This window comes from Octopus sinensis, linkage group LG7, assembly GCF_006345805.1.
Source record: "Octopus sinensis linkage group LG7, ASM634580v1, whole genome shotgun sequence".
NCBI classification, from domain to species: Eukaryota; Metazoa; Mollusca; class Cephalopoda; order Octopoda; family Octopodidae; genus Octopus; species Octopus sinensis.
This window is the reverse complement of record NC_043003.1, coordinates 8,577,321-8,592,455: the sequence shown is the minus strand read 5'-3', so window position 1 is coordinate 8,592,455 and position 15,135 is coordinate 8,577,321.

The following is a 15,135-nucleotide window of genomic DNA, read 5'->3' as shown; positions in this document are numbered from 1 at the left end:
TCAATGTAATGGATTCAATTCCTCTTACACCATTGCTGGCCTCGTACCAAAATTTGAAATCGATAACATATATAATACGATATAACTAATCCTTTTGACGCTTTGGAGGCAGAAATGGTCGAAGAAAAATGAAACATGTAATTATATTATATGCATTACAGGCGTAGGGGTGGCCGTGTGGTAACTAGCTTGATTACGAACTACATGGTTTCGGGTTCAAACCCACTGCGTGGCACCTAGGGCAAGTGTCTTATACTGGGAAGCACTCTGTCGGTTACGACGATGAGGGTTCCGGTTGATCCGAATCAACGGAACAGCCTGCTCGTGAAATTAATGTGTAAGTGGCAGAGCACTCCACAGACACGTGCACCCTTAACGTAGTTCTCGGGGATATTCAGCGTGACACAGAGAGTGACAAGGCCGATCCCTTGAAATACAGGTACAACAGAAACAGGAAGTAAGAGTGAGAGAAAGTTGTGGTGAAAGAGTACAGCAGGGATCACCACCATCCCTTGCCGGAGCCTCGTGGAGCTTTTAGGTGTTTTCGCTCAATAAACACTCACAACGCCCGGTCTGGGAATCGAAACCGCGATCCTATGACCGCGAGTCCGCTTCCCTAACCACTGGGCCATTGCGCCTCCACTGTCTTATACTATAGCTTCGGGCCAACCAAAGTCTTGTGAGTGGATTTGGTAGACGGAAACTGAAAGAATCGCGTCGTATATATGTATATGAATGTATGTGTGTGTATGTGTTTGTGTGTCTGTGTTTGTCTCCCCCCACATCGCTTGTCTACCGATGCTGGTGTGTTTACGTCCCCATAACTTAGCGGTTCGGCAAAAGAGAGCGATAGAATAAGTACTAGGCTTACAAAGAATAAGTCCTGGGGTCGATTTGCTCGACTAGAGGCGGTGCTGCAGTATGGCTGCAGTCAAATAACTGAAACAAGTAAAAGAGTAAAAGAGATTCCCATTCTGCATTCCTATCCTGCTTAAGCACACTTGGCATTTCATTTTACAGTCGCTGAAACGAGAACCAATTTCGTACCGGATTCCCATCGCCAAAAATTATGGTCTTTTGTTAATGCTGGAAATCAATTTAATTGTTATACTGCCAAAAAACGGGGCTTTTGGCACAGCTTCCGCCACATATCTGACAACAGCGGTTCTTAAGCCCCAAGAGTGTAAAAATTGACAATGGAAAGTTGTCTTGTATTTGCTACTAAACCTTGAGATAGACCAATGGCTTTCAATTAAAATTTTGCAACCGGAAACTGTGTAGGAGTTGGTGGTATGTATTATACATAAACAAATCTACACCCATACCAGTAAATACACACACATACACTTCTATATCTATCTATCTATCTATCTATCTATCTATCTATCTATCTATCTATCTATCTATCTATCTATCTATCTATCTATCTATCTATATTATATGTATATTTATACATACACATAGACACACACACACGTATATATATATGTATATGTATATATATATATATATATATATGCCAACGTGTGTGTTTCTGTATATATTTCTTGCACATGTGTTGTGCAAGCGTGTCTGTCTGTCTGTCTGTATGGATGTATGTTTGTAACTAGAAAGGAAGGTATATATATATACATACATGCATACATATATATATATGTGTGTGTGTGTGTGTGTGTGTGTGTGTGTGTGTGTTTGTGTGTGCGTGTGTATGGAAGCGTTGTATGGAAAATTTCTTTGTGTGGTGACCAAGAGGCAGGGAAAGTATCCTGTGCTTTTTAGGCCATTATCATTTGCCTGTTTTTACGAGCAATTAACTTCACTACTTTGCCTTCGTAATCGATAAAAGCACATACAAAGTAATAGAATCGACTAAAATAATGACTGAGACCAAGAATAAACGATAGACCTTATCATATTATATTACTGTATCATAATATAATACTAATACGTGACATAATGTATATTTAATATGTATGGCGTGTCAATGAGTTACATTGTGACCCTTCGAGGGTTACGATGACGAGGGTTCCAGATACTCCGATCGTCGGAACGGCCTGCACATGAAATTAACGTGCAAGTGGCTGAGCACTCCACAGACACATGTGCTCTTAATGTAGTTCTCAGGGAGATTCAGTGAATCACAGAATGTGACAAGGCCGGCCCCTTTGAAATACAGGTACTACTCATTTTTGCTATTTGAGTGAACTGGAGCAACGGGAAATAAAGTGTCTTGCTCAAGGACGCAACATACCGCCAGGAATCGAACTCACAGCCTTACAATCGTCAGCAAAATACCCTGTCTACCAAGCAACGCGTCTTCACTGAGTTACATAATATGAGATAATTAACCCTGAAGCTAAGATAATGAAAGATGACACAAAGTATCATTAATTTCGTGCAGTAATTAGTATACGAGGTGGAGGGTACCCAAATGAAACCGGAATTTTACAATACTACTTTTATTCGCTTAGTTTTACATGTTCACACTTTCATCACCTTCTAAGTATTCTCCATTTGAAGCAATGTATCGGTCCAGGTGCGAAGCAGTCCTGGAACTCTTGCGAAGTGATTCTTTATAACGCCTTCGTCGTTTTGTTCTTCACCTCTTGCACACCTGCCAATTCCGTGGCACCAGCTTTCGTCACCAGTGAGGATCTTCGAAAAAAAGTTTCAGATCAACTTCCAACTCTTCTTTCAGTTCACGACATGCATTCAGTCGTGACTGCTTTTGATTTTCCGTGAGCAAACGAGGCACAAATTTTGCTGTAACTCATTTCATATCGCAATTCCTCGCTCAAAATTTGTTGGCAAAAGCTCCAGGACACACCAGTCATATCAACAAGCTCGTCAATTGTTCGGTGATGGTTCTCCAAGATCAGTTCATGAATTTTCATGATGTTTTTCTTTTATTCGTTCGGGTCGACGGTCGCCCTGAACGAGGTTAGTCTTCAAGCGACAAGTAAGCATTCTTAAAGCGTAAAACCTCGTAAACTTATGTTTTGCTCATGGCAGCGTCAAGCTTTTTGAAGTATGACAGCTTTTTCGGCCGCCATTTTCCCTAGTAGAACCCAGAATTTCACGGAAGCACGCTCTTCCTTCGCTTCAGCCATCGCAAAATTCGGCGGTCAGGGGAGAAACACTGAAAAGCAAAGACACACAGGTAGCAATACGACCTAATCCGACGATGCCGGTCGACAGACAGAGGCTTGAATGTTGCATCAAGTGGTTTCTTACGGCGGAAGCCTGAATTATAATGAGCTTGTCTCACAAGAATGTTTCCGGTTACTTTTGGGTACCCACTCGTACACATTATATTTCAGTTGTGTGAAAACGTGTTTTTGAATATTGCGTATGTGCGCACAGGATCTTTGTAACTAGTTAATCTCATTCCTCAATCGCAAATGTATATTCTAAAGGCATATACGAAGATTCAATACTGGTTTCAGATTTTGGCAGAAGGCCAGTAAGTTCAAGGGAGAGAGACAAATCGATTACATCGAACCCTGTGCTCAACTGGTGCTTATTTTATCGAACCGGAAAGTATAAAAGGCAAAGTCAAGCTCGGCGACATTTGAACCCAGAACGTATAGACAGGCGTGCTAACCATTCTGCCAGCTCCCCCACCTGAAAGAGATTCAATATTCACACCTATTTCCACGAAATATTATCAATGCCTTTATGTTTGGCAGCAGCTGTGAAAATTAAACAATTTTATACACAAGCGAATTAAATTTTATGTCCCCAATAGACGGAAACGCTAACGTCTTTAATGTAGTGTGCCAAGAATTTTAATTAATTAAACTAACACATTCGGTGATGAGGGAAAACAAAACCCATTATCTTCATGATTAGGCACAAGCATGGCTCTGTGGTTAAGAAACACGGTTTTGCAATTATGTGGTTTTAGGTTCAGTTCTACGGCGCGGTAGTTTGGGCAAGTGCCTTCTACAATAGCTTCGGGCTGAACAAAGCCTTGTAAGGGAATTTAGGGAACGGAAACTGTGTGGAAGCCTGTCGATAATATGTGTGTGTGTGCGTACGTGCGCGCGCGCGCGCGCGCGCGCGTGTGTGTGTGTGTGTGTGTGTGTGTGTTCGTACGATTAAGTTCCACATAGTTTGCATGTACCAAATTTACTGACAAGGTTTTCATATGTAGGAATCACACGTACTTCTGGTGTCGTGCAGTAAGATTAGAACTTGAAACGACGTGGTTGGAAATTGAAATTCTTAACCAGACATGTTTTCACACATACACAGTCGCTCTCTCTCTCTTTCTCTCACTCTCTCTCTCTCTCTCTCTCTCCCAGACACACACGCACACATACACGTGTGTGTGTGTTTTGCGTATGTGTTCATTTGAACGAATATAAGTACATAGCATCAAATACACATCATGCACACACTCCTTCACAATTCTCAAAATCTCAAAGCTATACCACTTCAGAAGCATAGAGACTACTTCACATTAATTGATTACATAATTCCGTTTACACTCTGGTTGTAGACACAAACATGTAATCTATGAATATTTAATGTTTCACAAAGTTATGAAAATTCCATTCATATATTTACCGTCTCACAGTTTCCGGTACGTTTATTTATAGTCATTGTGTTCTGCTTAATATTTGAATTACATTAAGCCCTGCAAATATTTCTAATTTCCTTTCCCAGGAAGATAGAACAACAGTTATATATCTTGAAAACGTACTCCTTTAGATTATTAGTTTAAATTTGGCAATCATCTCGGATAAGTACAAAAGACTCATCAACAATGAACTATCGAGATATCGGCCCATTTTCTTTAATGCTTTTCAGCTGACGAACACTTGAAATAATGAATAGTTTTCGTAAATTGATTTGTGAGTGGTGACTGGCGCAAATGTAACCCAATGGAGAATTGCGTGGAAATCTCATTTGAAATTGCATATATGGAGGATATTGAAATATTTCTCACATAACTCATAGCTTTTACAACTGTCAGTACTGCTCGAACAATTTTAAGGTATCTCACACGACTTTTGGCTTAAATGCTAATGAACACGGAACAGTAAATTTAATTCGAGAAGGGGAACGCAAGCTGGTTTCCATTAGTATGTTGTAGCCAATATATGGCCAATATATGACGGCGAGTTTCCAGAATGATTGCCACGAGGAAGAACATGTCTAGCGGCATTTCTTCCAGTTCTCTGCTCTAAATTCAAATGCCGTCGACGTCTCTTTACCCTTTCACTCTTTTCGGGTTGATAAAATAAGTATCAGCTTAATATTGGGGCAAATGTAATCAACTAATACCCAACCTCGAAATTAGAAAGCATTATGCTGTAAGCAGAATCGTCAACACGTTGAGGAAAATGTCTGGTGGTGTTTCTCTAAGTTCTCTACGCTCTGAGTTCAAATTCTGTCGAGGTCGACTTTGCCTTTCATCCTTTCGGGGACGAAAACATAGGTAAAGCAGAGCACTGAAGTTGAAGTAATCGGTTAGCCCTTCCCCAGCAAAATTTCATGACCTGCACCTGTAGTGCAGATAATGAAGGGCGGTGATCTGTCAGACTTGTTAGCACGCCGGACAAAATGCACAGTGGAATTTCTTTCGAATTTACGTTCAGATTTCAAATTCCGCCGGGTCTCGACTTCGTCTTTGATCCTTATCAGGATCGATTAAAAAGTAATAATTGAGCAGTGGGATCGATGTAATCGATTAACTCCCCGCTTCAGACTTGTTGGCTTTGTATTAAAATTAGAAATTATTATACCGTAATCCCTCGACTATCCTGTGTGTTGCATTTCACTCCCCACCAGCGATAGGTGAAAATCTGCAAAGTAAAAACAGTACTGTACTGTATATATTTTAAAATTAGTTTTATAATTTGTATATATTTATTTTATTATAAATGCGAAACAACACTATAGAGAAATCAACATAGGCGCAGGAGTGGCTGTGTGGTAAGTAGCCTGTTTACCAACCACATGGTTCCGGGTTCAGTCCCACTGCGTGGCACCTTGGGCAAGTGTCTTCTATTATAGCCTCGGGCCGACCAAAGCCTTGTGAGTGGATTTGGTAGACGGAAACTGAAAGAAGCCCGTCGTATATATGTATATATATATATATATATATATATATATAGGCGTTTGTGTATTTGTGTGTCTGTGTTTGTCCCCCTAGCATTGCTTGACAACCGATGCTGGTGTGTTTACGTCCCCGTCACTTAGCGGTTTGGCAAAAAGAGACTGATAGAATAAGTACTGGGCTTACAAAAGAATAAGTCCCGGGGTCGAGTTGCTCGATTAAATGCGGTGCTCCAGCATGGCCGCAGTCAAATGACTGAAACAAGTAAAAGAGAGTAAAGAGTAAAAGAGAGAGAAAGAGAGAGTATATGCTTAGATAATAAGCTGTGATAGGAGAACTGAGATAGGGGAACCGCGATGTGGCGAGGGATTGCTGTATTGTACCCAATAACGACTTTTAGTCAGGAACCAATCTCGCGATATCTATACACACACACACATTCACACACACATTCACACACACATATATATATACGACGAGCTTCTTTCAGTTTCCGTCTACCAAATCCACTTATAAGGCTTTGGTTGGCTCAGGGCTATAGTAAAAGACTTTTGTCCGAAATGCCACGCAGTGAGACTGAACCAGGAACCATGTGGTCTAGAAGCAAGCTTCTTAGCACACATCTACGCCTCCGCCTTTAATACACACACATACACTCACACACACACACACACAAACACACACACACAAACACACACACACAAACACACACAAACAAACACACACACACACACACATACATATATATTTATGCGAGTCAGTGAAACACATTTTTCGGTCAACCAAAATCATCCGCAAAGCACCAAAGTCGGCCCAGGGCTATTATAAGATACATTCACCCCAAAGTGCAGCAGAGTGGAGTGGAACCCGAAACCACATGCTTGTAAAGCGAGCGTTTTCACAGTACAACCACAAAACCACTCTTTCAGTGGATACACCAATATCCAAATATTTCGTTTCAAGAGTCAGGAGTAAGCCACTAATTGCATAACTAAATAAACGTAATAAAGAGGCGAAATGGGATGTAATAACGAGGTTAATCATAAACTATAAAATAGTAGACTATATCTATTTTATTGGTCCAGTAATTTTCAAGTCTTAGTTAGCCATTATTAGCTGTTCTTTCCTGCCATTAAATAAGGGAAAAATTGAAGGAAATATTGGACAAGACTTTGAAGGACTTCGAAATCTTAAAAGTTGCAATATCCAAGTAAATTATGTGGTTATTACTAGTCTCTGTTTATACAACATCGCATTATAATGTATATATGTTTCTTTATTAGATAGATATGTTTCTTTATATTTTTATATACATACACGTAGGAGTGGCTGGGTGGTAAGTAGTTTGCTTACCAACCACATGGTTCCGGGTTCAGTCCCATTGCGTGGCACCTTAGGCAAGTGCCTTCTACTATAACATCGGGCCGACCAAAACCTTGTGAATGGATTTCGTAGGCGGAAACTGAAAGAAGCCCATCATGCATGCATGCATGTATGTATGTATGTATGTATGTATGTATGTATGCATGCATGCATGTATGTATGTATGCATGCATGCATGTATGAATGCATGCATGCATGCATGCATGTATGTACGTACGTACATATGTATGTATGTGTGTCTGTGTTTGTGTGTCTGTGTTTGTTCCCCCAACATCGCTTGACAAGAATACTGACACGCAAATATATTTGTCTGGGGAGGAGGAGTTAGGATGTTATTATGAAACCCGTTCTTTGGTAATGATTTAAATTTTGTGCTGTTTAGGATTATAAATTTCACAAAGGCAGTAACACTTTAGATTAAAAGGCTCAAAGAGAAACACTAGGAACTAAACAGTTTTGCCCCGTTGTTTAGTATTACATTTCTTTGTAGTAAAATTTCTTCAAAATAGGTATTACGATATTGGAAAGAAGAAGACACCCTAAGGTCATGACTGACACCCTAAGGTCATGACTGACACCCTAAGGTCATGACTGACCATGGGATTGCACCTAGAAAGTTTCCCTCCCAGGCACGGTTGTTTATGGAAGACCAGCAGCCGCCCATGCATACCGGCCTCCCCTCTCCACGCCACCAGTGTTATCCAAGGGAAAGGCGAAGGCTGATACAGCTTGGCACCTGTGACATCGCAACTCATTTCTACTCATTTCATGGAGCAACGTGAAATAAAGTGTCTTGCTCAAGAACACAACACACAGCTCGGTCCGGGAATCGAACTCATTACCTCATGATTGTGAGCCCGATGCTCTGACCACTGAGCCTTGGACCTTCACTTATACATCAGGTTATATGTGATGCACAATTGCAGTCAGAATGCATTGTAGTTAGAATGCAACGCATTGATGTTTGATATTGTCGGGGGGCAAAGAAATTAGCTCTTTACTCTTCAGCATAAATAGATGGGAAATAGGTACGAATTCGTACTGGAGGAAAAAACAACAAAACCCGATACACATCCCACCCTTAATCATGTGCACGTTATGTTATATGTAAAATAATTGAAGCAAGCCTACTTTAGTTTGGGCCGGCTGTGGAGACTTCTCTCGGCAATAGGAAATAAGTTACCCCAAACAAAGATCTGTCATGAACTCAAAGACTCATAAAGTTTTCTGTATCGTGTAAATAACTGATGTTACGACACTCTCACAACCTGAATAAAACACTTGTCCGTGTGTCGCCGGGTTAACTTCTCAGCTATTGATGGAATTCAGTTACGACTGAGTGGACTGGAGCAACGTGAAATGATGACTTATGTCCAAGAACACAACATGCACCACCGGGTCTGGGAATCGAAACCACGATTCTGTGACTGTTAGTGCAACACCTTAACCACAAGACCAGGCATCTTCACACTTCAATTAGTAAGAGGTAGAATTATGGTAGAATAAGTACAACGCCATAGATGCAGAGACCGTAGAGAACTTCGTTACGGATACATTGAGCACAGAAAAGATGCTACATTATTTACATTTGACGGATATTTGTCCTCATCTTGTTTGTTGTTAACACAATGTTTCGGCTGATATACCGTCCAGCCTTCATCAGGTGTCTTGGGGAATGAGAACCCAGGTTCGAAATTTCCCCAAGATACCTGATGAAAGCTGGAGGGTGTATCAGCCAAAACCTTTTGTTAACAACAAAGGAATGGGAAAGCAGGTTCGAAATTTCCCCAAGACACCTGATGAAGGCTGGAGGGTATATCAACCGAAACGTTGTGTTAATAACAAAGGAATGAGAAACCAGGTTTGAAATTTCCCCAAGACACCTCATGAAGGCTAGAGGGTATATCAGCCGAAACGTTGTGTTAACAATAAAGGAATGAGAACCCAGGTTCGAAAATTTCCCAAGACACCTGATGAAGGCTGGAGGGTATACCAGCCGAAACGTTGAGTTAACAACAAAGGAATGAAAATCTAGGTTCAAAATTTCCCCCAAGATACCTGATGAAGGCTGGAGGGTATATCAGCCAAAACATTTTGTTAAAAACAAAGAAATGGGAACACAGGATCGAAATTTCCCCAAGACACCTGATGAAGGCTGGAGGGTATATCAGCCGAAACGTTGTGTTAACAATAAATAAGATTAAGACAAATATCCGTCAAATGCAAATAATGTAAATAATGTAAATAATTCCTCATCTCTTCAATATAGAACAGAAGAAGAGATGCTCTTAAATAATCATAGTTATTGTATAAAAAGTTTATGAAAACTTTTATGATAAGTGACTGTATAACGAGCTGAATCCTTTATCTCTGCAATCTGGTTGAATAGGTTAGGTTGATAAATGGTATCTGACAGAGGAAAGTGAGCAAGGGTATTACTGAAATTAATTAGAAAGGGAATTAACATTAAAAACCTCTTCACGTGAGCATACCAAATTTGGATCTGTGCCTAATTAACCAGCATGGCCCGGAAATTTGCCTCTAATGCCATTCGGTCACCGATTTACGTGATAATATCACCGTCGTGAAAGCTCTTAAAATCGATAGCTGTTAATGTTATGGCAGTAAAACAGAGGAATAGTAAAGACACAGACAATATAAAGCTAAATATTTTACTGAAATGTTGCTTTGGTATATTGGTGTTCTTGATTTAAGACCTGTGATATATGAATGTCGGTTCAAAGTAATGTCGGATGAAAAATCTCTTGTGTTTGCGGCAAGAAAAAAGCTTTATACGTAGGCGTAGTCATAGCTGTATGGTTAAGAAGCTCACTTTACAACCTCGGGGTTTCGAGTTCAGTCCCAATGTGAGGCATTCTTCTACTTTAACCTTGGGCCGACCATAGACTTGAGTGTGAATTTGGTCGAAAGAAACTCTATGAAAGGTCTTAGTATATACTCTTTTACTTGTTTCAGTCATTTGACTGTGGCCATACTGGAGCACCGCCTTTTTTAGTCGAGCATATCGACCCCGGGACTTATTCTTTGTAAGCCTAGTACTTATTCTATCGGTCTCTTTTGCCGAACCGCTAAGTGACGGGGACGTAAACACACCAGCATCGGTTGTCAAGCAATGCTAGGGGGGCAAACATAGATACACAAACACACACACACACACACACACACACACACACACACACATATATATACATATATATACGACAGGCTTCTTTCAGTTTCTGTCTACCAAATCCACTCACAAGGCATTGGTCGGCCCGGGGCTATAGCAGAAGACACTTGCCCAAGATGCCACGCAGTGGGACTGAACCGGCACCATATGGTTGGTTAGCAAGCTACTTACCACACAGCCACTCCTGCGCCTATAATATATATATAAGAAATAATGCGCCTTATATATATAAGAAATAATGGTGTCATTGAGACCCAAAGGTGTCAGGCAATGCTGAATAAGTGCTATAGACAGACCATAGTTAGGTTCCAGATTCGGTAATATTGCGAATTAAGGGTTCAACGTTGGTTCTATGTCAGCGTGTGTATATAAGAATTTTTTTGCGTAATAAAATAAAAGCACCAAGTCTGTGTAGATATTAGAGCATTTATAGATAGATAGATTTATAGATAGATATCTATATATAAATACTCTAATATCTACACAGCCTTGGTGCTTCTATCGTATCTATTAAAAAATTCTTATATATATATATATATGTGTGTGTGTGTGTGTGTGTGTATGTGTTTGTTTGTGCGCGCATGTATGTATGTATATGTGCAGATTTGTATGTTTTGCTTTATGTATGTATTCTGATGCATATAGTTGCATATCTAGACATGATCATATATATTTAAATGATAGACTTTTGTAAAGTTTTACAGATTTTTACAGTTACAGTGATGGAATGGATCTGTAGTCTTCGAATTAGCTTTCTCCTTTCAGGTTTTGAGAAGACTAATTTCTCAAGATTGGTATTTAGGCAGTGTGTTACATATCCCAGGGCCCCAATAAATTACAGGTATAAACCTGATCTTGTAATCTGGATAGAGTAACAGCAGATTTCTCAGTAGTTCAGCATAGGTGTTCTCTTTTTTACTGAGCTTCAGCTTTATGTTAACATCCTTAGCTGGGCTAAAAAGTCACATTCGATCACAGCACCAATAATAGTTAAGATTCGTGCAATGACCATACTCGATAACGAGGGGGCAGCCATCATTATGTGTATATATATATATATATATATATATATATATATACTATATATTAAAAATTGAGGGAGATAAATTAATATTAATTTTAATATCAATTAAAACCAGTAGTCCAGCATTCAAAAAATCTGAGGAGTCAGAGAAAATTCAAATATATGTGTATTGGCAGGGCTGGCCTGCTAGGTAGCCGGCCAGAATGCTAGAAATAGATCATCAACGATCAAACTACAAGGGAAATTCTCTAGAGGAAGAATTCAGCGAACACCAGAACCAAATTTGGCGGGCAGGACATATGAAAAATTAAATAAAAAACAGACTTAAATACATACCTCGGTTCGGTCTTAACAAAAGAATTACTTGCATAATTCAAGTGTCCGTGACTTCTTCAGTACATTCGGTCCTCGAGATGCAAACTGAAAGACTAACCCCAGCTCTCTGTGTCAAGACAGACACGTGCTTAGTCTTACTGATTACATCGGGAATAAAATTTCAAATGTCTTGGTTCCGGCGCGCTAAGAGACTCCTGAAGCGAAGGGCTGCAGTGAATAATTCACTGCGGGTAAAGCTACTACTAGGGAACGTATTTATATTATATATATTATATATATATATATATATATATATATATATATATACATATGTATGTATGTATGTATGTATGTATGTATGTATGTATGTATGTATGTATGTATGTATGTATGTGTGTGTGTATGTGTATGTATGTATGTATATGTTTAAATTTGTATGTTTTGCTTTATGTATGCATTCTTATGCATATAGCTGCTTATGTAGACATGCTCATATATATTTAAATGAGAAACTTCTGGAAAGTTTTACAGAATTTTACAGTTCCAGTTATGGATTGAATCTGTAGTTTTCGAATTAGCTTTCTCCTTCCTAGTTGTATGTATGTATGTATGTATGTATGTATGTATGTATGTATGTATGCATGCATGCATGCATGTATGTATGTATGTATGTATGTATGTATGTATGTTTGTATGCATGTATACTATTGTATTTGTGCTTGCCCCCTTACACTTAGCAGTTCGGTAAAACAGACCGATATAATAAGTACCAGACTTTTAAAACAAAGTGTTATGGCTTGATTTGTTTGACAAGACCCTTCCACGCGGTGCATCAGCATGGCTGTAGTTCAATAAGTGAAACTAGGGGGTGGTGGAAAGCGTGACCAAGTGAGACTAAGGATATCGTCAACCGTTAGGTCTTGTGACGGTTGGCTCGGCTTCAAGGATTCATATTGTGATCCTTTCCTGCAACATTCTAATCCCATGTTCATCGCACCGGAGATGTAACCTGTCAATGCGGAGAAGCAGAGACACAACTTGCAGAGACGCTCTGATCTCTGAGTTACGCACCCTGTTGAGTAACATTACTCTAGAAGTCCTTCCGAGGAATCCCATTTCGGCCACTTACATTTGTAATCGTATTCTTTCGTCATTAACAAACATTCTTCAAGGAGGCGAGCCGGCAGAACCGTTAGCACGCCGGGCGAAATGCGTAGCCGTGTTTCGTCTGCCGTTACGTTCTGAGTTCAAATTCCGCCGAGGTCGACTTTGCCTTTCAGCCTTTCGGGGTCGATTAAATAACTACAAGTTACGCACTGGGGTCGAAATAATCGACTTAATCCGTTTGTCTGTCCTTGTTTGTCCTCTCTGTGTTTAGCCCCTTGTGGGCAGTAAAGAAATCTAAATAGATATTTCGTCTGCCGTTACGTTCTGAGTTCAAATTCCGCCGAGATCGACTTTGCCTTTCATCCTTTTGGGGTCGGTAAACTAAGTACCAGTTACGCACTGGGGTCGATGCAATCGACTTAATCCCTTTGTCCTTATTTGTCCTCTCTATGTTTAGCCCCTTGTGGGCAATAAAGAAATAAGAATCGTTAGCACGCCGGGCGAATTGCTTAGCAGCATTTCGTTTGTCTTTACGTTCTGAGTTCAAATTTCGTCGAGGTTGACTTTGCCTTTCATCCGTTCAGGATCGATAAATTAAGTACCAGTTGCGTACTGGGATCGATCTAATCGACTGTCCCCCACCTCGCCCAAAATTTCAGGTCTTGTGCCTATTGTAGAAGGGATTAACAAACATTACTCTTTTACTCTTTTACTTGTTTCAGTCATTTGACTGTGGCCATACTGGAGCACCGCTTTTAACCGAGCAAATCGACCCCAGGACTTATTCTTTGTAAGCCTAGTATTCTATCGGTCTCTTTTGCCGAACAGCCAAGTTACGGGGACGTAAACACACCACCATCGGTTGTCAAGCGATGTTGGGGAGACAAACACAGACACAACAAACACACACATACATATATGTACATATATACGACGGTCTTCTTTCAGTTTCCACCTACCAAACCCACTCACAAGACTTTGGTCGGCCCGAGGCTCTAGTAGAAGACACTTGCCTAAGGTGCCACGCAGTGTGACAGAACCCGAAACCATGAGGTTGGTAAGCAATCTACTTACCACACAGCCACTCCTGCGCCTATTCTTCACAATACGTGAAGATAGGCATGAAAATCGAATTGGAGATAGCTATGTGTTTATTCGGTATCTTCCTCATTGCAATCCAGTTTATTCCACTTGGCAATTGTATGTTGTAATATAACGGATTCCTGCAAGCGACTGCCATAATAATTAGTCAAAGATTCATTCGTTGCCATGCCGACAACATTTAGTTTACTTAGATAACGTCACAGTAATGAATGTGACCAGGAATGGTTTGTGGTTAAGAAGCTCGCTTTTAACCACGTAGTTCCAGTTTCCGTCCCCTGGCGCCACAGCTTGGGCGAGAGACTACCCTGGGCCTACCATGACTTGTGAGTGAATTAAATAAATGTCTATGAGTGTGTGTGTGTGTCTTTGTGTCTGGGATTGTCATCACCCCATCACCCCCCCATCATCACCACCACCATCACCATCACCACCGCCGCCACCACCACCACCACTTGGTTTCTTCTCGTCTCTGTAACGTAGGGGTTCGGCAGAAAAGACCGATAGAATAAGCATCTGACTTAGAAGTACTGGTGTGAATTTGTTCCACCAAAACTCCTTTCAAGACGGTGCTCCATCATGGCCGCAGTCCAGTTGCTATAAAGAAGTAAATGATAAAAGTTAAAAGGATGCGATTAACGTATAGAATTTATGTATAAAATTACATCAAAATTTTTGAATGTACAGTTATCCGCCTCATCCTATTTTTGTCTATAAATAAGCTAATTTCCACCTCATCAGGGATTTCATGGCAGAATAGCTGACATAAAGAGAGATTATTCAGCCATAAATAATAATTCGCGAAGATAATATTGTGCTATTTATCTCTTCGCTGAAGTTAAATTAGCCTAATATATATTTGATTGTGTTAAACTTGGCTGAAGTAAAGTTATATCTAAAAACAGGTATATTTTTAAGATTGGATATCTATATATATAAAACTGTAGT